Source organism: Vipera ursinii, assembly GCF_947247035.1.
Source record: "Vipera ursinii genome assembly, chromosome: 2".
NCBI lineage: Eukaryota > Metazoa > Chordata > Lepidosauria > Squamata > Viperidae > Vipera > Vipera ursinii.
In genome coordinates, this window is record NC_139513.1 from 13923469 (window position 1) to 13948942 (window position 25474).

Sequence of the window (25474 nt, forward strand, 5' to 3'; positions counted from 1 at the left end):
TTTTACCGCCTCCTATCGCGAGATGGCGGTCAGATAGGCAACATCTGTGCCTGGAAAGCTGTCAATACAACACTGCGGAGGCATCTGTGGTTGAGCTTAAAGGAGTTAAAACCATCAAGTACTGTATTGCTAGAAAGAAGGGGAGGCAAGGAGAAGTGCAGGTTCTACGGGTTTACTCACGGGAGGAAGGTGGTGCGCCGAGTGGCTTTTGTGCTCTTCCCAGGGTTGAAGCAACAGCTGGAAGGTGAGTTGAAGACAGGTTGGAGGAGAGGCTGGGAGCAAGTCAGGCTGTTTGGTTTCCTCCACGGTGTGGAAGCAGAGAAGAATATAGAACAGAATATAGAACAACACAGTTGGGTGTGACCTTGGAGGTCATGTAGTCCAGCCCCCTGCTCAAGCATGAGTCCCTATACCAGGGGTGGGCAACCTTGGCTCTTTTATGACTCGTGGACTTCAACTCCCAGAATTCCTGAGCCAGCATGGCTTAAGCATGGAAACCTCTCCCTTTCCCCTCAGCATGGCTGGCTCTGGAATTCTGGGGATTGAAGTCCACGAGTCATAAAAGAGCCAAGGTTGCCCATCCCTGCCCTATACCATTCCGGACAAATGGCTGTCCATTATCTTCTTAAAAGCCTCCAGTGGTGGAGCACCCGCAACTTCTGAAGGCAAAGCTGTTCCACTGGTTAATTGTTATTGCTGTCGGCAAATTTCTTCTTGTTTCTAGGATGCTTCTCTCCTTCATTAGTTTTCATTCATCGCTTCTTGTCTTACCTTCTGGTGCTTTGGAGAATAAGTTGATACCCCACTTCTTTGTGGCAGCCCTTCAAGTATTGGCACACTGCTATCATGTCACCCCTAATCCTTCTTTCCACTAGAGTAGACATACCCAATTCCTACAATTGTTCTTCATATGTTTTAGTCTCAAGCTCCCAGTTGTGTTTGTTGCTCTTTGATTTCTTCTCTGTTAGTAAGTATTAAGTCCAATATAGCTGACCCTCTAATTACCTCCTCTACCTTTTGCATGACAAAGTTTTCATGTTTGTCAGGAACCTTTAAGAAGAGATTGGACAGCCATTTGTCCAGAATGGTAGGAGGTTTCCTGTTTGAGCTAGGGATTGGACTAGGTCAGGGGTAGGCAACCTCGGCTCTTTTATGAGTCATGGACTTCAACTCCCAGAATTCCTGAGCCAGCCATGCTGGCTCAGGAATTCTGGGAGTTGAAGTCCATGAGTCATAAAAGAGCCGAGGTTGCCTACCCCTGGACTAGGTAGAAGATCACAGAATAACAGAGTTGTGGATCTTCTAGTGCTTGGAGAACTTACAGTGTTGGAGCAGCCATGAATTCTGGAGGCAAGTCATTCTACAGATTAATTATTCTTACTGTCAGGAAATTTCTCCTTATTTCTAGTTTGCTTCTCTCCTTGATTGGTTTCCATCCATTGCTTCTTGTCCTGTCTTAAGGTGCTTTGGAGATTAGGTTGATTCCTTCTTTTTAGCAACCCATTAGATATTAGATATTAGGGACGCGGTGGTTCAGTGGGTTAGGACACTGAGCTTGTCGATCAGAAGGTCGGCAGCATGGCGGGTCGAATCCCGAGTGCCACGTAACAGAGTGAGCACCTGTTACTCGTCCCAGCTTCTGCCCACCTAGCAGTTCGAAAGCATGTAAAAATGCAAGTAGAAAAATAGGGACCACTACGGTGGGAAGGTAACAGCGTTCCGTGCGCCTTTGGCGTCTAGTCATGCCGGCCACATGACCACGGAGACATCCTCGGACAAGCACTGGCTCTTCGGCTTTGAAACGGAGATGAGCACCGGCCCCTAGAGTCGGAAACGACTAGCACACATGTGCGGGGGAACCTTTACCTTTACCTTACCTAGATATTAGAACATGGCTATCATATCACTCCAGTCCTTTTCATTAAACTACTAGACATACCCAATTCCAGCAACTATTCTTTATATGTTTTACCCTCCAGTCTCCTAATCATCTTTGTTGCTCTTCTCTGCACTTTGTCTCAACATTTCTTCTACACTGGGGCGATCAAAACTGGATTTAGTATTGCAAGTGTGGTCTTACCAAGGTACTATAAAGCAGTACTAACATTTCACATAATCTTGATTATATCCTTCTTTATCCTAAGCCTATCTTCTGGAGTGCTGGCTATTCCTGCCAGCTTAATGTCTGCAAATTTAATGAGTTCCCCTTCGATCCCATCATCCAAATCATTGATGAAGATATTGAAGGGTAACTGGGCGCAAAACAGAGCCCTGGGGCACCCCATTACACAGTTCCCTCCATGTAGATGCAGTTCCACTGAGGACCACACGCTGAGTACGGCCGGTCAGCCAGCTACGAATCCATCTGGTGGTGATGCTGTCTAACCGACATTCTTCAATCTGATCAAGTAGTAGGTTGTGGTCTACTTTATCAAAAGCCAGTACTGAAGTCCAAGTAAATTATCTTCACAGCATTTCTCTGGTCTTCTAATTTTGTCCCTTGGTCAAAGAATACAATAAGTTTTGTCTGGCATAATCTGTTTTTCACAAATTGATGTTGGCTTTTGGTTATGACTTTGTTTGCCTCTAGGTGTTCACAGATTTGTTGCTTAATTATCTTTTCCACAATTTTTCCAGGTATTGGTGTTAGGCTGATAGATCTGTGGTTTCCTGGATCCGTTTTTTCTCTCCTTTTTTTGAAGGTGGGAACTACATCAACTTTTTTCCAGTCCTTTGGTAGTTCTCTTGTGCTCCAGGATCTTGAAAGATCTCCAAGGTCCCTTTTAGCCCTGTTGTGGATCTGCTGTTTTCTTGGCAACAATATTAGACTGATCTGCCACTCTCTTTTCTGAGATTTTTGGTCTGTTTACTTCCATGTCTACCCAACAAGCTCAGTATTTCCTATTGGTGTCCCATCCATGTATTAACCAGGTTCAACTGTGTTTATGCCAGCACTTTAAAAAAATAGCCTCATTATAGACTTTTGGGGTGTTCATTTGTTTGGGTAATCCTCGCTTACTGAGCCTTCAAAATTACAATGGCACTGTAAAAGCAAACATACACCTGGTTCACAAATTTGTGGTCATTGTAGCACTTGTTCAGTGACCCACACATCAGCACTTCCTGTGGTTATGAAGGTGTGGGAAAGGGAGCTGCACCAATTCAGGTTCTGCCACATTTATGATGATTGCATCATCCCACACTCAGGATCCCCATTTGTGACCTTCCCAGGGTACCTTCTGACAAGCAAAATCTGGGGATGCCAGCAGGAGGTTGCAAGTCATGGTCGTGCGAAATTGCCTTTCACAACCCACAGTGATTTGCTTAACAATGGCAGAGGAACAGGTGAAAGTGGGAACTGTCTTGTGACATCATGCTTAATGATCGGGCTCTTAGGGACATAGATGCCAGTCCCAATTGTGGTCAGTAATTGAGGACTACCTGAATTGGGATATCACCAGAGGGATTGTGGACAATATTTTCTGCCCTTACTTGTTGCTCAGGACTTCCATGGGCAAAACCGCTGCTTCAAATCTCACAGAGGCCTTAGGCATCATTTCATCAGTTAAAGCCCCCACATCTCTAAAGTTAGCTCAGAAGGTTTGACTGTAACTATTTTGGGACATTTTTCAGGCTGAAAACACACGGATTTTCCACATATATACATTTGCAGGTGTGTGTATTTGTACTTCTTTCTGTATGTATATATATCTGCAATTGTATAATCTATCCCCAGTGCTTCCAGATGTTGCATAATATCCCTTTGTAGTGCTAAGAATGTTTCTTTTTTCACAAATATTTTATCAATTCATCAAAATACAAAATACAGAAGTGCAAAAGAAAAATTAAAATAATGTTAAATAAGAGAGGTAAAGGGGACGAGAGAAAAGTGTAAGGGAAAGGGGAAAAGAAAAAGAAAAATCATTGTTTTCAGACTCTTTTTGGTGTAGTAGAATCGGATAATTTAAAACCTCAGCTTTTTATTTTACATGATAATATAATAATACGATAATAATAATAATAATAATAATAATAATAATAATAATAATAATAATAAAGTTGGAAGGGACCTTGGAGGTCATCTAGTCAAAGCCCTCCTAGACTAGCCATTTCTATACCAACAAACTTATCTAATCAACAAAACCCAAAATCAAAGTTTCATTTTTTTCTATCTCAAGTACAAAATCCAAAAGCATTTTCCATGTAGAAATAAAATTAATTGTGTTCTTTTCTTTAGTCGAGGCAGTCATTTATCTATCTCTGCTAACTCCATCAGGTTTTGCAGCCATTTGTCCATTGTGGGAATGAAAATATCCCTCCATTTTTGTGCATAAAGTATTCTTGCTGCCATCAAAACATGTAACATCAAAATTCCAATTATTTTTCACATTCTTTATCCATTAAGCCTAAAAGAAAACTCTCTGGTTTTATTTTTAATGTTCTCTTTAAGAATCTTGTGTATTAAGCTGTGAGATCTCCATCTGTCATGGTTTCAATGGACTACCTGTTAGTATTGATAAAGTGAAGATGAAGGTTTGTTCTCCGAGTTTGTGGGTTGGTTTCCGAATGTTTCGTTACCAGGCTAGTTTACATTTTGGGGGGAGTTTATGGAATGTCAGTGTCACTGTTTTTCAGTATCAATTACAAGTTTTGATAAAGTCTGAAACAGAAAAATCGTCTTTGGTAAAATCTTAATTAGTGAGATTCCATCCAATAATTGCAGTGCTAAGAATTTGTGATTGATCCAAGTCAACAGGTGTATTTCATGATTGAATGGATATTTGAACAACAACAACAATATAATAATAATAATAATAATAATAATAATAATAATAATAATAATTAATAATAATGTTGGAAGGGACCTTGGAGGTCATCTAGTCCAACCCCCTGCTCAGGCAGGAAACCCTATACCATTTCAGACAAATGGCTGGCCAACTTGGATCTTGATAATCTTCAATGCGTCAAATGAATAATAATCAGTGTTAGAAGTTATTTTAGCATTGTGGCGAGTTTGCTTTTTACTTGTAATGTATTTTTTTTCCACATTTCTGAGACCATTTTATAAACAAACAATTTTATAGTTACACTTTTATTTAAATCTTACAGATGAAGGGTATACCAATAAGAGCATTTCAGATAACTGAGAATAACAAGCAACTTTGAAAATGAAAGCAAATTGAGCCTTCAGAAAAGCAGACAATTCTTCTCTTTTCCCAGCTCGTGAGAGACAAAGGAGAGAAAATCAAGAAGAGATTTCAAACTGGAAGAAGTAGAGTATGCACATACTCAACAATACATTACATGAAAAGGTCAAAGAAGATTATTTTTCCATTCAGAAAAGGAGGGAAATATTTAGAAATCAGTGGGGAGGAAAAAGTCGATTGGATAGCCACAAAGAGTAGACAGTAATGGAGGCCTCATCCTGTGAGGAAAAAAACAATAGCCTGAATGAAAGCTCCAAACAAGAAGAGACCACACATAATTTTGATGTCTTCAAGAACATCAGTGGTGGAAAAGCTCCATAGATGTGCCTATTGTGGGAAAAGCATAGATTAGCAAATCACAGAATATGCATGACAGGGTCCACACTGGACAAAGGCCATACAAATTATTCCAATGTGGGAAAAGCTTTAATCAGAACAAGGAAGGACCCACACAGGAGAGACACCCTATAAGTGCTCCCAATGCAGTAAAGGCTTTTGCCACCATGGCAGGTTGGTAATACATTAGACGACTCACACCAGAGGAAAACCCTTGGAATGCCCTAATTGTGGGAAAACTTTCCATCAGAATTCCAACCTGGTAGTATACCAGAGGATGCACACAGGAAAGAAATCATATGACTGTCCTGATTGTGGGAAAAGTTTCATTGCAAATTCCCACTTGGTGATACACCAGAGGACTCACACAGGAGAGAAACCTTTTGAATGTCCTGATTGTGGAAAAAGTTTCAGTCAGAATTCCAGCCTGGTGATTCACCAGAGGACTCACACAGGAGAGAAACCCTTCGAATGTCCTGATTGTGGGAAACGTTTCAGTTGGAATTCCAACTTGGTGAAACATCAGCGGACTCACACAGGAGAGAAACCCTTTGAATGTCCTGATTGTGGGAAAAGTTTCAGTCAGAATTCTGACCTGGTGAACCATCAGCGGACTCACACAGGAGAGAAACCCTTTGAATGTCTTGATTGTGGCAGAAGTTTCAGTCAGAATTCCAACCTGATGACACACCAGAGGACTCACACAGGGGAAAAACCTTTTGAATGTCCTGATTGTGGCAAATGTTTCAGTCAGAATTCCAACCTGGTGACACACCAAAGGACTCACACAGGAGAAAAACCCTTTGAATGTCCTGATTGTGGGAAAAATTTCAGTCAGAATTCCAGCCTGGTGATACACCAAAGGATACATACAGGAGAGAAACCGTATGAATGTCCGGATTGTGGGAAAGATTTCAGTAGTAGGTCTAGTCTTATAAGTCATGTAGTTTTACACACAGGGGAAAAACCTTTCAGATGTCCAGTCTGTGGACGGTACTTCAGACGAAAATCATCCTTTATTACACACAAGGTAATCCATATGAGGCAAACACTAACAAATTTAGAGAAGGCTTGAATTTCATTTCTGATTTCCCATTGGAAGTGTAAGTGAGAAACTGACAGTTTGAATTGTGGCCTGATTCTTTTTAATCAGCATCTCTCAGGATTAGATTTGTAGGTGGAGAGAAAAGATTGGAAAATGTTACATTTGAATAAAGGCTAACTATCTCTTTCTGTCTTGTCAGCAGAAGGATATTTCCTTTTACAGAAGTTGTGGAATTCCTCAAAAAGAGTTTTGGGTGGTGTTTCTTCTATATTGATTATGGAAATCCAACATCTGGAGTTTCAGCCTTCTATATCGGTGTCTACCAGATTTTGATACCCACAAGTCCCCAGGCTGGATACAAGTAGTCCTTGAGATACAACCGTAATGAGGCCTACCCAGTGGTGGGATTCAGCCAGTTCACACCAGTTTGGCAGAAACGGTAGCTAATTTTTTGTTGCCCAGGCCCAGAATGGACTTCTGGAAGCAGCATCTACACAGAGAACCCATTGTTCACATATTTGAATCCCACCACTGGGCCTACCTATTATGGATGCATTCAGCAATGGCCATTAACCGATAGTGCTTTTGTTAACTACCCCCACCCCGTTCTCTGTTTTACAGCTGTTAACTGAATGTGTGTGTCACTAAGTGGAACTTTGGCTACCTCAGTATTGGGGGAAACTCTTGGAGGCCTAGCACAGGCCTCGCCCCAAGACACCTAGTATTCTGCTTCCCAGCCTTGGTTCCCCCCAGGCCTTTTCCTCCCTTACAGGGCTCCCTCAGGCTTCTCCTTCCCCCTATAGATTCCCCACAGGCCTTTCCTTCCCCCTACCAGCCTTCTCCACAGAGTCCCCAAAGGCATTTTCCCACTCCCACTGGCTCCTTGAAGGCCTTAAACTGACAGGAAATTTCTCCTTAATTCTAGGTTGGATTCTTTTTTGATTAAGTCTCCATCTGTTACTTCTTGTCCTGGTCTCAGGTGCTTTGGAGAATAGATTGCCTCCCCCTTTTTGTGTGTGTCAGCCCTTCAAATATTGAAAGATTGCTATTATTCCACCCCTAGTCCTTCTCTCTGTTAGACACTAGACATAGCCACTTCCTGCAACCGTTCACCGTATGTTTTAGCTTCCAATCTCCTAATCAACTTTGTTGGTCTTCTCTGCACTCTTTCTAGAATCTCAACATCTTGTCTGTATCTTGGTGACCAAAAGTGGACGCAATCTTACCAAAAGTGTAACCTTACCAGCGCAGTATAATGCAGTACTAACACTTCATGTGATGTTGATACTATCCCTCTGTTAATGCAGCTTAGGACTGCATTGGCTTTTTCTGTAGCTGCAGCACACTCCTGGCTGATACTTAGGATGGTTGTCCACTTGAACTCCTAGATCCCTCTCACAGTTACTGTTGTTTGAGCTGTGTCAAAGTGAAGGTCCTTTTAAAAACTGGAGAGCTATGGGTGCCAAATGTTGATCTGAACGTTTATACTTACTTTTCCGAGTATCCTACGCCAAGGAATTTTTAATATGTGGGAGCATATTATGGGGAATGCCCTTGACATTAAACTTACTGAACACTTTGCATTAAAAATGATTGATCCAGACACTGATTTATCCTTTGGAATAAAATGATGCCATTTATATCCTATCAAGCCAGTCCTGATTCCTCTAGTCATTTCATTACATTCACCCCTTTCCAATTTTCAGTTTTTCTCCAGATTCCATGTATATATAAGGCAAGTTTTTTTTAAAATACCATTTATATCCCGCCCTTCTCCGAAGACTCAGGGAGGCTTACAATCTAAGAAGCACAAATCAATGTGCTTAGCAATAGCCTTCATTCTGTGTATATGCCTGCTTATTAGGGCTTTCGCCCCCCCCCAGCGGCATTTTTTTTACAAAGTCAGCTTATTGCCCCCAACAATCTGGGTCCTCATTTTACCTACCTCGGAAGGATGGAAGGCTGAGTCAACCTTGAGCCTGGTGGGACTTGAACCTGCACTAACTGCAGGCAGCTGGTGTTACTTAAGGAGGCATTAGCCCACTGCTCCACCAAGGCCATGGAGCAGAAAACCTTGTAAGTAAAGTGGGGGGAAGCTGGGAAAAAGCCCTGTCTTTCCTCATCCCAAGAAGTCTCCCCTTTCTGCATGTGGGGATTCTCCCCCATTGTCCTTGTGCCCTTCCCCCATCTCCTGGTCCCCTCCCCTTCTTGCAGAGTTCTTACCTACCTAGCACCCCTTGTGCACCCCTCTCTGAGGGAATCTCGGCAGCCCTGGCACACAGAGGTGGCAAGAGACCAGGAAGGACAGCAAGAGGGCATGGAAACTGGGCTCCCAGCAATTCCCCCCCCCTTTCTGCCTCCTCTCTAGGCACAAAAGCTCTCTTTCCATTCAACCCCTTCACTGAAGCCGCTGTGGTGAGGGGGCCAATGGAGCATTGCCGAGCAATGCCAAAGTGCTCCAACTGGGCCCGGCAAAAAAACAGTTGCCCCCGTCACCACCCTAGGAATAAGGCTTTTGTTTTTTTGGGTTTTGTGCATTTCGGTAGAGATGTAGTGACCTCTTCCATGCTGTATAATGCAGCTCAACCTCCTCGTTTTAAAGGGCTGTTTCTTTTGAAGTCTCTATCTTCCCATCAGTAAGTTTCTATCTTTCAGTTTACTCCAGTCATGAGTTTCATCCCACCAAGTTAAGAAACAGCAACTATACCTGCCCTAGTGTACTAGTTCTTCCAAGTTCACGTGTTTAATTCTCCAAACATTGAACACTTTTGTATAGGAATTTGAGTCCCTTGCTCAACCAGGAGACCCTATACCACAGGTCTGCAACCCGCGGCTCAGGAGCCGCATGCGGCTCTTTCAGCCGTCTCCTGCGGCTCCCAGTCCTCTGCCATGTGCAGTCCAAAAAAAAGGGACTAAAAAATTTCAACCAATCAATTCAAATATGCAGGGTAGGTGCATATCTCGCCTTGGCTCCACTCTTCAGTCAAACCCTGTTCTGCGCATGTGTGCATGTACGCCCATGCGCACACAATTTTTGTGGCTCCCAGTTTTTCCTTTTGTGAGGGAACCGGTTCCGAGTGGCTCTTTCACTGTTTCAGGTTGCTGACCCCTGCCCTATACCATTTCAGACAAGTGGCTGTCCAATCTCTTTTTTTTTAATTGAAAAGTTTTACAGTACATTTTTAAATACAAAACCCCTCCGCTCCCCCTCCCCTCTCCCCAAACCTCCCCAACTCTCCCCTCCCCTCCCCGACTTCCCAGAGCAAAATACAGGGTATAAAAATACAAACAAGCATAATCTAAAATATGCAAACAACAAAATATTAAATTCTATCGCACTTTAACTCTTAATAAAATAACTACAAGCTAATTATTCATCATATAAATCCACTACTTATTCAAATGCTAAGTGAAACTTTTTAGTCCCATATTTATTCTGGATATAATCAATCCATCTTCTCCACTCCACAATGTATCTCTGTTGCGATTGGTCTTTCAAATACGCTGAGATCTTTGCCATTTCCGCCAAGTTGGAGACTTTTATTTATTTTTTTATTGAAAAGTTTTTCAATACATTTTATCTTTAACAACCCCTCCCCCCACCCCATACCCAACCCTTCCCAACCCTCCCCCCTCCCCTTCCCCCCTCCCCATCCCCGACTTCCCAGAGCTAAATACAAGGTATAAAAGTAAAAACAATTATAAACAACCATATGCTAACAACAATAAGCTATTAAGTCTATCGCACTCTAGCTCATATAAAATGACTACAAGCAATACTAATATCACATCAAAACTTATGCAAATGCTAAATGAAACTTTTTAGTCCCATATTTATTCTGGATGTAATCAATCCATTTTTTCCACTCCGTAATATAACGGAGCGAATGGTCTTTCAAATAAGCCGAAATCTTTGCCATTTCTGCCAGGTCAGAAACTTTTAAAGTCCATTCTTCTATGGTCGGCAGTTCCTCCTTCTTCCAATATTGACCTACTAAAAGTCTTGCTGCCATAATTAAGTTCAACATCAACTTAGTGGCCACAACAGTAGTATCAGTAATTATGCCCAGTAAAAACAATTGCGGACAAAACTTTATCCTTTTCTTAAATATCTTCTGCATATTCCACCAAATTTTAATCCAGAAAGCTTTAACCTTTTTACAGGTCCACCATATATGAAAATACGTTGCATCTTCACCACCACATCTCCAACATTTAGGTTGATAGTTCGGATACATACTTGCAAGCTTTTTAGGATCTAAATGCCACCTATAAAACATTTTATAAAAGTTCTCTCTTAAATTTTGAGCTTGCGTAAATTTTACGTTCCTCAACTTAAAAGTTGGAGACTTTTAAAGTCCATTCTTCTATAGTCGGCAGTTCTTCCTTCTTCCAATATTGCGCTACTAAAAGTCTCACTGCCGTAATTAAATTCAACATCAACTTAGTGTCCACAACGGTAGTATCTGTGATAATACCCAATAAAAACAGCTGCGGACAAAACTTTATCCTTTTCTTGAATATTTTTTGCATGTCCAATCCCTTCTTAAAAACCTCATCGTTTGAAAGGATGAAGTGCTCATCATTTCTGAAGGCAAAGCTGAAAGCAAGGTTAGATATTTTCTATGAAGATTCTCAGTCATCCAGGTCATCCTTGTCTCCACGAGGCAACTGGGCTTTCTTCCTTTTTCTTTCAAGACGTTTCACTTCTCGCCCAAGAAGCTTCTTCAGAGCTAAGAAGCTTCTTGGATGAGAAGCAAAATGTCTTTAAAAAAACCAAACCCAAACTCCACTGGCCTCGGTGGAAGAAAAAAGAAAAAAAAAAGCCTATTTAGCACAAGGTTAGATATTGTATTTGTACTTAGGAAATCGAAGCATCTAATGCCGGGGTGATGGATGGTGGGTGTTGTAGTCCAACGACATCTACTATAGGACTTTCTCCCCCATCTTCAATATTGATAAAATTTCTAATTGGTATTTAAAGGTGCAAATTGGCGCGTGCAACTCTCTCTTTTAATCTGGATCCTTGTTGTTGATCCTTTGGCCTTCCCTTGGGGTGACGGTCTTTTGCGGAGCCCCGGCTGGAGGACCTTGGCGTTGCTCGGCTGCGCCCCAGTCGCCCGCTCTGGCAGCGGCTTCAGCGAAAGGGTTAATAATAATAATAATAATAATAATAATAATAATAATAATAATAATAATAATTTGGAAGGGACCTTGGAGGTCATCTAGTCCAGCCCCCTGCTCAGGCAGGAAACCCTATACCATTTCAGACAAATGGCTGTCCAGTCTCTTCTCCAGCCTTTGTGGAGCAGTGGGCTAATGCCTCCTTAAGTAACACCAGCTGCCTGCAATTATTGCAGGTTCGCATCCCACCAGACTCAAGGTTGACTCAGCCTTCCATCCTTCCCAGGTAGGTAAAATGAGGACCCAGATTGTTGGGGGCAATAAGCTGACTTTGTAATAATGCTGCTTGGGGGGGGGGGCTGAAAGCCCTAATAAGCAGCCATATGCACAGAATGAAGGCTATTGCTAAGCGCATTTGATTTCTGCTTAGATTGTAAGCCGCCCTGAGTCTTCGGAGAAGGGCGGGATATAAATGGGATTAAAATAAATAAAAATAAAATAAGATAAAAACCTCCAGTGTTGGAGCATTCACCACCTCTGGAGGCAGGTGGTTCCACTGGTTAGTTGTTCTAACTGTCAGGAAGTTTCTCCTTAGCAGAGAGCTTTGCTTTTGCGCCTAGAGAGAAGTGTGTGTGTTTGTGTGTGTGTGTGGGGGGGGGGAAAGATCTGTGAAGCCAGTCTCCGGCTCCCTTCTTGGTCTCCCTACATGTCTTAGGCCTGGGCTGCGCACATCAACCTCGCGGGGAGGGTCGCTGAAAGGGCGCCAGGTGGGCGAGGAGGCTCCGAGAGGGGGAGGGCAATCAGGAGGGGGGAATCCCCGGGGGGGGGAAGGGGAGGGGGGATTCCTCGGGGGAGGGAGGGAGGGAGGGAGAGCCAGGTGGGTTTCCCCCAGTTGCGCCCCCTCCCCTTCCGGGTCTCCCCCATTCCTCGCGGGCTTTTCTGCTCCGTGGGAAGCGCTGCGCCTTCGCTTCTCCTCCTCCTGGGTTGCGGCTTCCGCGAACGGCTCTCCGATCCCCTCCAGGTCCTTCCCCCGAGCCCCCCTCCTGCCCCGCAGCCCCCCCTCTTGGCGCAGCCCGGCTCCCCGCCTGGGGGCTCCCGGGGATTCCCGGAAGGTTGGGCACCCCCGTTCCCACGTTCCCCTCTCGCTGCTGGGGAGGGTCAGCCTGCCAGTGCCTGGAGGGGAGGAGGAGGAGGGGGAGGACGGGGGGAGCTCTGGGCTGGGAGGGAGCGAGGCTGGAGGGGAGGGCGGGGACCCTGCGAGGAGGAGGAGCTGAATGGCGTCTGGAAGGCGGGTGAGGGAGAGCCGAGAGGCGTCCAGGTGGGCTTGGCCGATGGGCTGCCCTGTCCAGGTGGGCTTCCTTTGAGATGGAGCCCCTGAATCTGCCTCTCTTACGTGCTCGGATTCCCTCTCTGGAGACTGCCGCGTCCCTGTTTCTCTCTGCCCACGTAAGGGAGCAGCACCACGGGGGTTTTCAATTTTAATTGCAATTTTAAGTTTTATGGACTCTACAATCTGCACTGAAAAAGAAGCAGCTTTCCAAAATGATCAAGGGTTGTTTTTTTTTTGTGGTATACAGGTAACCCTTAACTTACAACAGTTCGTTGGTGACATTTCAAAGTTACATTGGCATTGGGGGGAAAAAAGTAACTTTTTTTTTTTACATTTATGACTATTGCAGCATTCCCCATGGTCATGTGATTTATACAAACTGGTTCATACTTATGACAGTTGCAGTGTCCTGGCGGTCATGTGATCCGTTTTTGCAACCTTCTGACAAGTAGTCAGTGGGGAAGCCAGATTCACGTAATAACCGTGTTATTAATTCAACAGGGGAAGCCATTCACTTAACCAATGTGGCAACCATCGGTGGTTGACCTTAAAGGAGTTAAAATCATCAAGTACTGGATTGTTAGAAAAAAGATAGGAGGGGAGGAGAAGCACAAAGCAACTTCCTCTTCCGGATCACTCATGGGAGGAAGGTGGTGTGCAGACTGGCTTTTGTGCTCTTCCCAGGGTGGAAGCAGCAGCTGGAAGGTGAGTTGAAGGCAGGTCGGAGGAGAGACTGGAAGCAAGTAGGGGCTGTTTGCTTCCCTCCAAGACTTGGAAGCAAAGAAGCAGCTAATCCCTTCCAAATTTAAGTCCACTGGTGCTGCATGCTGTTAAACTGGTGGCTGCGATTTTTTTGCTACTGGGAAGATTTTAAAAGTCTCTTTCAAGTGATGGTAGATTCTTTGGGAATGGGTTGCCTTCAGAAATTATGGGTGCTCCATCACTGTCCAAGAAGAGGTTGGACAGTTAATTGTCCACAATGGTATACGGTCTCCTGCCTGAACAGGGGATTTGACTAGAAAACCACCAAGGTCACTTTTAATTCTGTTATGTACCTCCTGTTTTCCTGGCAACAATATCAGATTGATCTGCCACTGGTTTCTTCTGGGATTTTTTTTTTGAACTTTCACGTCTAGCCGACAAGCAGTGTATTTCCCATTGGTGTCCCATCCATGTATTAACCAGGTTCAACTAAAAAATACCTACCGAGGACTTTGGGGGATGTTCAGTTTGTATAGGCAGTCCTCGCTTTCCATTTATTTCATGAGCCTTCAAAGTTACAATGGCACTGTGAAAGCAGACGTACACCTTGTCCACAAATTTGTGGTCATCACAGCATTTGTCCTGTGACCACATCTCAGCACTTCTTAAGGTGCAAGAAAAGGAGTTGCACCAATTTGGGTACTTGCAGGGATGCAGGGAAGCTGCTGTTGCTGGGATGCTGCTGGTGAAGCTGGGCAGAGGCTGCTCCTGCCCAGGGTTGGCGCCCATGAAAGAAGGACACAGAGATCTCTCGGGGAAAGGGCCCCGCTGCTCTTGGGATGCACACTGAATACTGGACCACTTGGGATGCACTCTGAACTGAACTCCCAGGAGCAGTGGACCTTGTTTATTTATAGCAAAAGCAACCAATCACATTTTATTGTTATTCAAATAGACCAATCATGGTTACACATGTGTTCTTCTAAACTATCCTAAAAGGACATAGGTGTTAGAGGTAGATTCAAATACAGTAATGACCAATCATTTGCAGGAGGCGTCAGAATTTGCCTTAAATGGAATAGCCAATGGTGTGGAGGAATACTGTGATTATGCCCTTATCTGGCTGTAGCCAAATGGCCTCTCCTAGGTTTCTTTGTTTTCTGGGTTTATGGCTTACTTCCTTGCACATGGTTCACTGAAGACTTTCCATGGTAGAAAAGTACTAGCCAGAAAAGTACTAGCCAGCTACATGTATAGGAACAGAGATCATGGTTATTCCAACAGGTACTGCCAACCGGTGTGCATATTTAGGATGGTTGCAGCGTCCCACACTCCTGATCCCCATTTGTGACTTTCCCACTAGCTTCTGACAAGCAAAATCAGTGAGAAGCAAAATCAGTGGGGATGCCAAGCAGTAAGTTGCAACTCACAGTCCTGTAAAATTGTCTTTAATAACCCACAGTGATTTGCAGACGTAGAGGAACAGAGGTCAGTTGGCACTGTCATGTGATCATCGGGCTGCTTAGGGACACAGATTTGCCAGTGGCAATGATGATGGTCAGTAAGTGAGGACTACTAGAATTGGGATATCACCAGAGAGTTGTGGACAGTATGTTCTGCCCTTACTTGGAGCTTTTATGGGCAAAACTGGTGCTTCAAATCTTGCAGAACTTGAGGTTTCATTTCATCAAATGAAAATAATGGTGAAATAAAGGAGGAAAGGGGGACGAGAGAAAAGTATAGTAGAGGAAAGGGGAAAAGAGGAAGAAAAGCATTGACTTCTGATTCCTTTTGATGCCGTAGAACAGACATGTCAAACACAAGGCCCGGGGGCCAGATCCGGCCCGCGAAGTGGTTTCATGCGGCCCGCGAAGCCATCCTGGAAACAGTGAGGGAACGGCCCCCACTGCCTTGGCCCTGGCCCAGAGACCCTCCTTCTGCCAGAGACCCCCCAGATCTGTCCCACTCCTGCCCAGGCCCCCATAGGCACCCTTGATGCGAACGATGTGGAGCTGGCCACGCCCACCCAGCAGGCTATACGCACTTTAGCCACGCCCACCCAGTAGGCCACGCCCACCCTGGCCACACCCACCCGCCCCCCTGAGGGCAACCGCAATGCTGATGCGGCCCTCAATGAAATTGAGTTTGACACCCCTGCCGTAGAATAAGGTACTAACATAAAACCTCAACTTTTTACTTTTATATGATAACATATACTAGCCATTTCTATAACAACAAACCTATCGACAAAACCCAAAATCAAATTTTCTTTTTTTTTCCTATCTCAAGTACAAAATCCGCGTAGAAACAAAATTGCATTCTTTTCTTCAATTAAGGCAGTCCTTTATCCATTTCTGCTAACTCCATCAGGTTTTGCAGCCATTTCTCCGTGGTGGGAATGAAAATATCCTTCCATTTTTCTGCATAAAGCATTCTTGCTGTTGTCAACACATGTAACATCAAAGTTACATTTCCCCCCCAAGTGCTTTATCCATTAAGCCTAAAAGAAAAGTCTCTGGTTTTTATCTTTATATTCATTTTAAGACTTCTATATTACAATGTGAATCCTACTGCAACATTTCTTCATTTGGTCAGATGTCCACAATAAATGATAAAAAGCTCTTTACATTTCCAACATTCATCTGAGGTGCCTTTATACATTCTTGACAATTTGTCCAGTCTTAGATACCAACAGTACATCATCTTATAAAAGTTTTCCTTTAATGTTTAATATGAATTTTAGATGGTTTATCCACCTGTTCTCCCTTGTTCAAGCATTATATCCAAGGTTCTTTGCCCACTGAATCATAGAATGCTTTACATACTCATTCTCCAAGTTCAACTTCAAGTACAGTTTATAAAATTAGCAATAATATATTCATCGCTACGATGCAATAGCTTTTCCAATTCATTTTTCACAAAATGAAATCCATAGCTCTTTTTGTCTCGTTTGAATCTTTCAATTGTAAGTATGTAAACCAATGGCAAACACATCCTGATTCCAACTGCTGTTTATAGATTTTAGAATAGGGTCACCATAATTGAACAATATTATTTGACCATAAGTCCACCAGTCTGGCCTCACCACCATTTTTTTTCTAAAAATTTCCTGGGGAAATACCCAAAGAGGAAGGCACATTTAAAACAGAGTGATTATTAAAATGCCTCCCTAAGTAACACCAGCTGCCTACAATTAGTGCAGGTTCGCATCCCACCAGGCTCAAGGTTGACTCAGCCTTCCATCCTTCCCAGGTAGGTAAAATGAAGACCCAGATTGTTGGGGGCAATTAAGCTGACTTTGTAATAATGCCGCTTGGGGTGTGTGTGAAAGCCCTAATAAGCAGGCATAAACATAGAATGAAGGCTACTGCTAAGCTTGTAAGCCGCCCTGAGTCTTCGGAGAAGGGCGGGATATAAATGGAATTAAAATAACAATAAATAAATAAAAATAAAAATAAAATCAACATCTGATTGAACCTTTATCATACCATAAATAGTTGTGCCATCCAAATATTAATTCATGGCTGTCAAGCTTGAGATGCCTGCTATTTTGGAGAGTAACTCACTTTTTTGCCACACAAAATGGCAATCATCAAAGTACAATTTCGAATTTGGTAAACCCAAACCTTCTCTTTCCCTTAGCATCTTGTAATAATTTATATTTACTTCTTGGTTTTTCCCTTGCCATCATCATCATCATCACCATCAAGTTGGAAGGGACCTTGGAGTTCATCTAGAGCAATCCCCTGCCCAAGCAGGAAACCCTATACCATTTAAGACAAATAGTTGTCCAGTCTCTTCTTAAAAATTTCCAGTGTTGGAGCATTCAACGCTTCTGGAGGCAGGTTGTTCCACTGGTTAATTGTTTTAACTGTCAGGAAGTTTCTCCTTAGTTCTAGCTTGCTTCTCTCCTTGACTCTGTTGCTTCTTGTCCTGCCTTCAGGCACTTTGGAGAATAGCTTGACTCCCTCTTCTTTGTGGCAGCCCCTGAGATATTGGAACACTGCTATCATGTCACCCCTCGTCCTTCTCTTCATTAAACTACACATACCCAATTCCAGCAACCGTTCCTTATATGTTTTAGCCTCCAGTCCCCTAATCATCTTTGTTGCTCTTCTCTGTACACTTTCTAGAGTCTCAACAACTTTTTTACATCGTGGTGACCAAACCTGGATGCAAGTATGGCCATACCAAGGCTTTGTAAAGTGGTATTAAAACTTCATGTGATCTTGATTCTATCCCTCTGTTAATGCAGCCTAGCACTGTGTTGGCTTTTTTGGCAGCTGCAGCACACAGTTGGCTCATATCTAAGTGATTGTCCACTAGGACTCCAAGATCCCTCTCACAGTCACTACTATTGAACAAGGTACCACCTATACTATACCTGTGCATTTGGTTTTTCCTGCCTAAGTGTAGAACCTTACTTTTTTCACCATTGAATTTCATTTTATTGAAATTCATTTTATTAGAGTTGTCCATCTGCCATAGCTTAAATGGAGTATCAGTGACAAGTTTTGGTAAAGTGAGGGTGAAGGTCCTTTCTCCGAGCTTGTGGAGGTTGGTTTCCCAACCTTTCATTACCAGGCTAGGTAACATTTTGGGCGGAGTTTAAGAGATGTCGGTGTCAGTGTTCTGTTTATGAGGGCTTCGGGTGTGGGTGTGTCAAGTGAAGGCCTTGTGATGGGTCAGGTGTGGGCCATCAGTGAAGTCTTGTGATGGGTCTTGTGATTGGGAGTTACATCAGGTCAGGGTCATTGGAGGTGAACTGCTGGTGAGGAGCAGGGGGGCTTACATAGGTTGGTTGAGGGTCGGTGCTGTCTCTAGTTTGTTGTATGGTCAGTTTGGATTCTAAAGGGTTCATAGGCTGGTTTCCCCGAAAGTAAGGCCTACCCCAAAAATAAGCCTTAGCTTGATTTTTTTGGGGTGGGCCTAATATAAGCCCTACCCCAAATAAACCCTACTTTTAGGGTGAAGTACAAATCTAAAAACCAGGCTAGGATGGGGGCGGGGTGTGGAGCTGCCCCAAGCTCCCCGTATCCACTTACCTTGCATCCAGGCCTCTCCTCGCCGGCCACTTCTTCTGCGGCATCTCCAGCCTTGCATTCTGCAGTCAGAGGCCTTTCCAAAAGGCCTCTGCAGCTGAGAATCGAGCTATGGATTGAATCGGTTCTCAGCTACAGAGGCCTTCCAGAAAGGCCTTTGATTGCCAAATGCAGGCCAGAGCTCCATTCTCAGCTGCCAAATGAACCTACTCCTTTGGCTGCAGAAGAAGCTGGCCAGCTGGGCAGGGCTGTTGGTGCCGGAGGTGGGTGGAAAAGACATTACCACCACCCCCAAAAAATAAGACCTGGTGCCTCTTTTGGAGGCAAAAAATAAGACCAGGTCTTATTTTCGGGGAAACATAGTAGTCAAAGTTTCTGTTGATGGAATTGCTTGTGTAGTGCCAGTCTTGGGTGAACTTACGAGCATGGCAGGTGGTAGCATGGCCGATGGTTTTTGTGTTGCTCCAATCGAACAGGTTTGTTGTGGGTGTGATTGGTAAACTCTATAACAGAAAATGCAGCTTTGGTAATTAGGGGGCTACAGGTTAAAGTACAAAGAATGGTTACAGGAATTGGATATGTCTAGTCTAATGAGAAGGACTAGGGGAGACATGATAGCAGTGTTCCAATAGAAGAAGCAATGGGTGGAAATTAACCAAGGAGAGAAGCAACCTAGAGCTGAAGAGAAAATTCCCAATAATTAGAGCAATCAATCAGTGGAATAGCTTGCCTTCAGAAGTTGTGTGTGATCCATCACTGGAGGCTTTCAAAAAGAAACTCAACAGCCACTTGTCTGAAATGGTATAGAGTCTCCTGCCTGAGCAGGAGATTGGACCAGAAGACCTTCAAGGTCCCTTCCAACTCTATTATTCTATTCATCTTAATTACAGAGATTCTACCCAAAATTTGCCATATTAAGAATTTGAGATTGATCCAAAGCAAAAAGAGAATTTCATGATTGAATGGATATGTGAAGTTGGATCTCGATAATCTTCAGTGTCAAATGAATCATAACTATTATAAGAGGTTATTCTAGCATTGTGCCATGTTTGCTTTTTACCTGTAATTGACACGTCTTTCGTTTTTTTGACATTTTCTGCAACCTTTATATAAATAATTAAAGTTATACTTTTATTTGAATCTTACAGAAAAAGAGGATGCCAATAAGAACAGTCTGGAAAACTAATAATAACAAGCAACTTTGAAAAGCAAAGCAAATCGAGCCAGAAATTAAAATATTTTCTATTTCCTCCAGAAAACCATACAATTCTTCTCCTTCTCCAGCAGGTGAGAGACAAAGGAGAGGAAATTAAGAAGAGATTTCAAGCTGGAAAAAGTGGAGTATGCAGAACTCAAAGATATATTTCATGAAAACTCAAGGGAGATTATTTTTCCATTCAGAAAAAGAGAGTATTATCTGAAAGTTAGTGGGGAGGAAAAGGTCAATTGGATAGCCACATAGGGCAGACAGTAATGCTGACCTCGCCCTCTGAGGAAGGAAACAGTAGCTTGCAATCAAAGCACCACTAAACGAGGGATCACACATAGCAGAAAAACTGCACTGATGTGCATATTGTGGGAAAAGTACAGACTCCAAATTATGGCTGATTGTGCATGAAATGATCTATATTGGAGAAAAGCCATACACATTCTCTGAATGTGGCAAAAACTTTGGCCAAAAGAGTTCCCTTATGGTTGATGGAAGGACCCACACACAGCAACTTGATGAAATACCAGAGGACATACACCGGGGAGAAATCATATGAGTGTCCAAATTGTGGCGAAAGTTTCAGTCAGAATTCCCACCTGGTGAACCACCAGAGGACTCACGCAGGAGAGAAATCATATGACTGTCCAGATTGTTGCAAAAGTTTCATTAGAAAATTCCACCTAACGAGACAGCAGAGGACACACATAGGAGATAAACCCTTTGAATGTCCTGATTGTGGAAAATTTTTCAGTTGAAATTATGACCTGGTGATACATCAGAGGACTCACACAGGAGAGAAGACATATGAATGTCCAGATTGTAGGAAACGTTTTATTAGAAAATTCCACCTTACGAGACACCAAAGGTCACACACAGGAAACAAACCTTTTGAATGTCCTGATTGTGGGAAAAGTTTCAGTCACAATTCCAGCCTCATGAAACACCAGAGCACTCACACAGGACAGAAACCATACGACTGTCCAGTTTGTGGGAAACGTTTCAGTCAGAATTATGACATGGTGATACATCAGAGGACTCACACAGGAGAGAAATTGCATGAGTGCCCAGATTGTGGGAAAAATTTCATTCATAAATCCCACCTACTGAATCACCAGAGGACTCACACAGGAGAGAAACCGTATGAGTGTCTGGATTGTGGGAAAAGGTTCAGTCAGAATTCCCACCTGGTGAACCACCATAGGACTCACACAGGAGAGAAATTGCATGAATGCCCAGATTGTGGGAAGCGTTTCAGTCACAAATCCCACCTAGTGAATCACCAGAGAACTCACACAGGAGATAAACCTTATGTATGCCCAGATTGTGGCAAAAGTTTCAGTCAGAATTCCAACCTGGTGAATCACCAGAGGATTCACACAGGAGAGAAGCCCTATGAGTGTCCTCATTGTGGGAAAAGTTTCAGTCACAGTTCCAGCCTAGTCATACACCAGAGGTCTCATACAGGAGAGAAACCTTTTGAATGTCCTATTTGTGGGAAAAGTTTCAGTCGGTATTGCAGCCTGGTGAACCATCAGAGAACTCACACAGGAGAGAAACCCTTTGAATGTCCTGATTGTGGGAAAAGTTTCAGTCACAATTCCAGCCTAGTGAAACACCAGAGGACTCACACAGGAGAAAAACTGTATGAGTGTCCAGATTGTGGGAAAAGTTTCAGTCACAATTCCAGCCTAGTGATACACCGGAGGACACACACGGGAGACAAGCCCTTTGAGTGTCCTGATTGTTGGAAAAGTTTCAGTCACAATTCCAGCCTGGTGATACACCAGACGACTCACACAGGAGAGAAACCCTTTGAATGTCCTGATTGTGGGAAATGTTTCAGTCACAATTCCAGCCTGGTGAAACACCAGAGGATTCACACAGGAGATAAACCATTTGAATGTCCTGATTGTACGAAAAGTTTCAGTCAGAATTCCAGCCTGGTGAAACACCAGAGGACTCACACGGTAGAGAAACCCTTTCAATGTGTTGATTGTGGGAAACGTTTCAGTCTTAATTCCAGCCTGGTGATACACCAGAGGACTCACACAGGAGACAAACCCTTTGAGTGTCCTGATTGTATGAAAAGTTTCAGTCAGAATTCATGCCTGGTAAAACACCAGAGGACTCATACGGGAGAGAAACCCTTTCAATGTCTTGATTGTGGGAAACATTTCAGTCTCAATTCTAGCCTGGTGATACACCAGAGGACTCACACTGGAGAGAAACCTTTTGAATGTCCTATTTGTGGGAAAAGTTTCAGTCAATACTGCAGCCTTGTGATACACCAGAGGACTCACACAGGAGAGAAACCATTTGATTGTCTTGTTTGTGGAAAAAGTTTCAGTCAAAATTCCAACCTGGTGAAACACCAGAGGACTCACACAGGAGAGAAACCCTTTGAATGTGTTGATTGTGGGAAACGTTTCAGTGTGAATTCTAGCCTAGTGATGCACCAGAGGACTCACTCAGGAGAGAAACCATTCGAATGTCCTATTTGTGGCAAAAGGTTCAGTCAAAATTCCAACCTGGTGATACATCAGAGGACTCACACAGGAGAGAAACCCTTTGAATGTCTTGATTGTGGGAAAAGTTTCATTAAAAATTTCCATCTCATGAGACATCAGACGACTCACACAGGAGAGAAACCTTTCAAATGTCCAGTGTGTGGACAATGCTTTAGGCATAAATCGTCCTTTATTGCCCATAAGGAAATCCACATGAGTCAACAGTTGATGAGTTTAGAGAAGGCTTGAATTTCATTTCTGATCTCTCATTAGGAGTATAGGTAATTCTCATTAATTCTTAGTCAAACACGTCTCGGCATTACTCATGTAGGTGAATAGAAAAAAAATCTTAGTTTGATAAAGGCTAACTATCTGTTTATGATTATTAGCAGACATTTTTTTGATATTTCCTTTTTCAGAAGTTGTTGAACTCAAAAAGGCTTTTGAGTGGTGTTTTTTGTATATTGATTTTGGAATTCCAACATGTGGCGTTTCTGTCTTCTACTTTGGTCTCCTCCAGATTTTGAGCACCAGAATTCCTCAGCCACCACAGAAGTCCTTGAGGTACAATTGTAATGGGGTCTGCCATTTATGGTTACATGTTGCAATGGTTGTTGAGCGAGATTACCTTACTTAACTACCACCACCACCTTCTCTGATGAAGCCGTTAAATGAATGTGCAAGTCATTAAGCGGAACAGTGACTACCTCAGGGTTAGGGAAAGCTCTTGGAGGCCTATCCTCTCCACCCGAACTTCATCCCTGGGCCATGTCATGGACTTGTGGAAACAGCTGCTATTTTGCCATGCCTGCGTCTGTGTCAAAATGGTGGCTGCTTCTGGATCACTGTCGCATGGGAATGGGACAAACTATTTTGCTTTGCTAACTTAACACTTTGTAAACCATGTTAAGGAATTGTGGGTGACTGCCTCTGGGAGATCTCCAAAAGGGCAGGCCATATATCCCTGGGGTGCATGATAAATGAACAAGTACCACTTGTGCCAGTATTGTGCTGCAACTGCCAAAAAACACCAATGCAGTCTTAGGCTGCATCGACAGGAATAGTGTGAAGACAACAAGAAATAGAATCACTTTACACTGTGCTGGTGACACCATGATACAACCCAACTCTATGATGCTGTGATTCTGTGAATGTAAAGGCACTTTAGAAAATAAGTACCATGAAATTGCTTCTGGCAAAGGGACTTTTTTGGGGAAAAAAACAGTTATTTGATTTGGAAAATTAATATAAAGTACAGATTCTGGAAAAAGATTTTTTTCAAAATCAAAAGTCTAGTGAAAACATTTTTTAAAAATGTGCATTAGGTAAGGTAAAGGTTCCCCCGCACACGCATGCTAGTCGTTTCTAACTCTAGGGGCCTGTGCTCATCTCCGTTTCAAAGCTGAAGAGCCAGCGCTTGTCCGAGGACGTCTCCGTGGTCATGTGGCCGGCATGACTAGATGCCAAAGGCGCACGGAACGCTGTTACCTTCCCACCATAGTGGTCCCTATTTTTCTACTTGCATTTTTTACGTGCTTTCGAACTGCTAGGTTGGCAGAAGCTGGGACGACTAACAGGTGCTCACTCTGTTATGCGGCACTCAGGATTCGACCCGCCAAGCTGCCGACCATTTGATCAACAAGCTCAGCGTCCTAACCCACTGAGCCACCGCGTCCCTTAAAATGTGCATTAAAAAAAGTCAAGAACAGATTTACATAAATTATACCCCACTTGAATATTCATAAATATATTGGAGCAATATTAATTTCCTCCCCTTGTGCAGCAGGCCCAAAATTTATAAACTTCTACCTCTATTTATAATCATTTTGACATTTATCTATCTACAATATATAAAGGCAAAGTAATTAACAGGTGAACCAACAGGAAAGCTAAACATCAAAGCACTTTATTAACAATCTATATTGCTTTTTTTCTGGGTGTAATAGAAATAATCCTGTCAGGGAATTTCACAAGTTTCCAAATGAGTCAGAGACACTGATGCAAATTTGTAGTTTATTTGCATAAATATATTTAACATTTATATTTACAGCAAACAAGATGGTCAGGAACACAGGAACATCATGAGGTAAATCCAAACAGCACATAAAACATGCAGAAGGAAAAAAAGCGGGAGGAAATGGGAAACACCCCCTTTAGATCCACAGCAACCAATCATGGCTCAGATTGCCTTACGCAGGAGCCAGCAGTCCAATCAACTACAACTGCATGTTCCAATCCATTGTACAATTTTACTGTTCCAGTTACTAAATTTAATATCCCAACACCCCTCCAATTCATAGCTGGACGGATTTTAATCCAATTGTTTCACAAGATTCTTGTGTTTCTGTATACATAATGGCTTTGTCACAAGGTCAGCTAAATTATTTTCTGATGGACAATAAATTAGGTCTATTACATTTTCTTTCACTGCTTCTCTGACATTACATTATTTTGTGTCAACAGGCTTCTAGTTTTTACTCTCTCACCTGTTGCCATTTGTAACATAACATGTTATGTTATCCTCAAATACTGGTAAAGGTCCTTTCACTTCAATATCCAAATCCTTTAATAATTCTGTATACCATGTCATCTCTGAACACAATTCTGATAATGCTATGAATTATGCTTCAGCTGTGGAAATGGCAATGGTAGTCTGTTTTCTAGATTTCCAACCAACTAGTGTGTTTGCAAACATAACAAATCCTGACATTGACTTTTTATCTCATACATCATCAGCCCAAACTCTGTCTACAAAGCATTTCAATTCCAATTCACTTGATGGTTGTAGATGCAGTCCTAAATCCATGGTTCCCTTTAAATAACACAGTATTCTTTTAATTCTTAACCAGTGTTGTTTAGATTTTTATGTGTAGGGGCTTAAAATGCTGACTGAATTGGTAATATCTGGCCTTTACCATTGTGATAAATACTGTGTAACAGACGTCCTATGACTGCCTGATAACAGTTCTGG

At 42.9% G+C, this 25474-nt stretch overlaps 2 protein-coding genes and 1 long non-coding RNA gene across 3 annotated transcripts in view; all 3 read left to right on the plus strand.

The window, feature by feature from the left end:
- LOC310636861 (uncharacterized protein) overlaps positions 1–25474 on the plus strand; it is a 422701-nt gene that overhangs the window by 280532 nt on the left and 116695 nt on the right. The gene's annotated exons all lie outside the window — the stretch shown is intronic.
- The window catches only part of LOC310636858 (uncharacterized protein), a 342152-nt gene that overhangs the window by 259608 nt on the left and 57070 nt on the right, over positions 1–25474 (plus strand). The gene's annotated exons all lie outside the window — the stretch shown is intronic.
- Positions 13688–23840, plus strand: LOC310634055. The gene is made up of 3 exons (XR_014491143.1): positions 13688–13747; positions 19935–20073; positions 23024–23840. It is a non-coding gene; the product is annotated as an uncharacterized lncRNA (long non-coding RNA).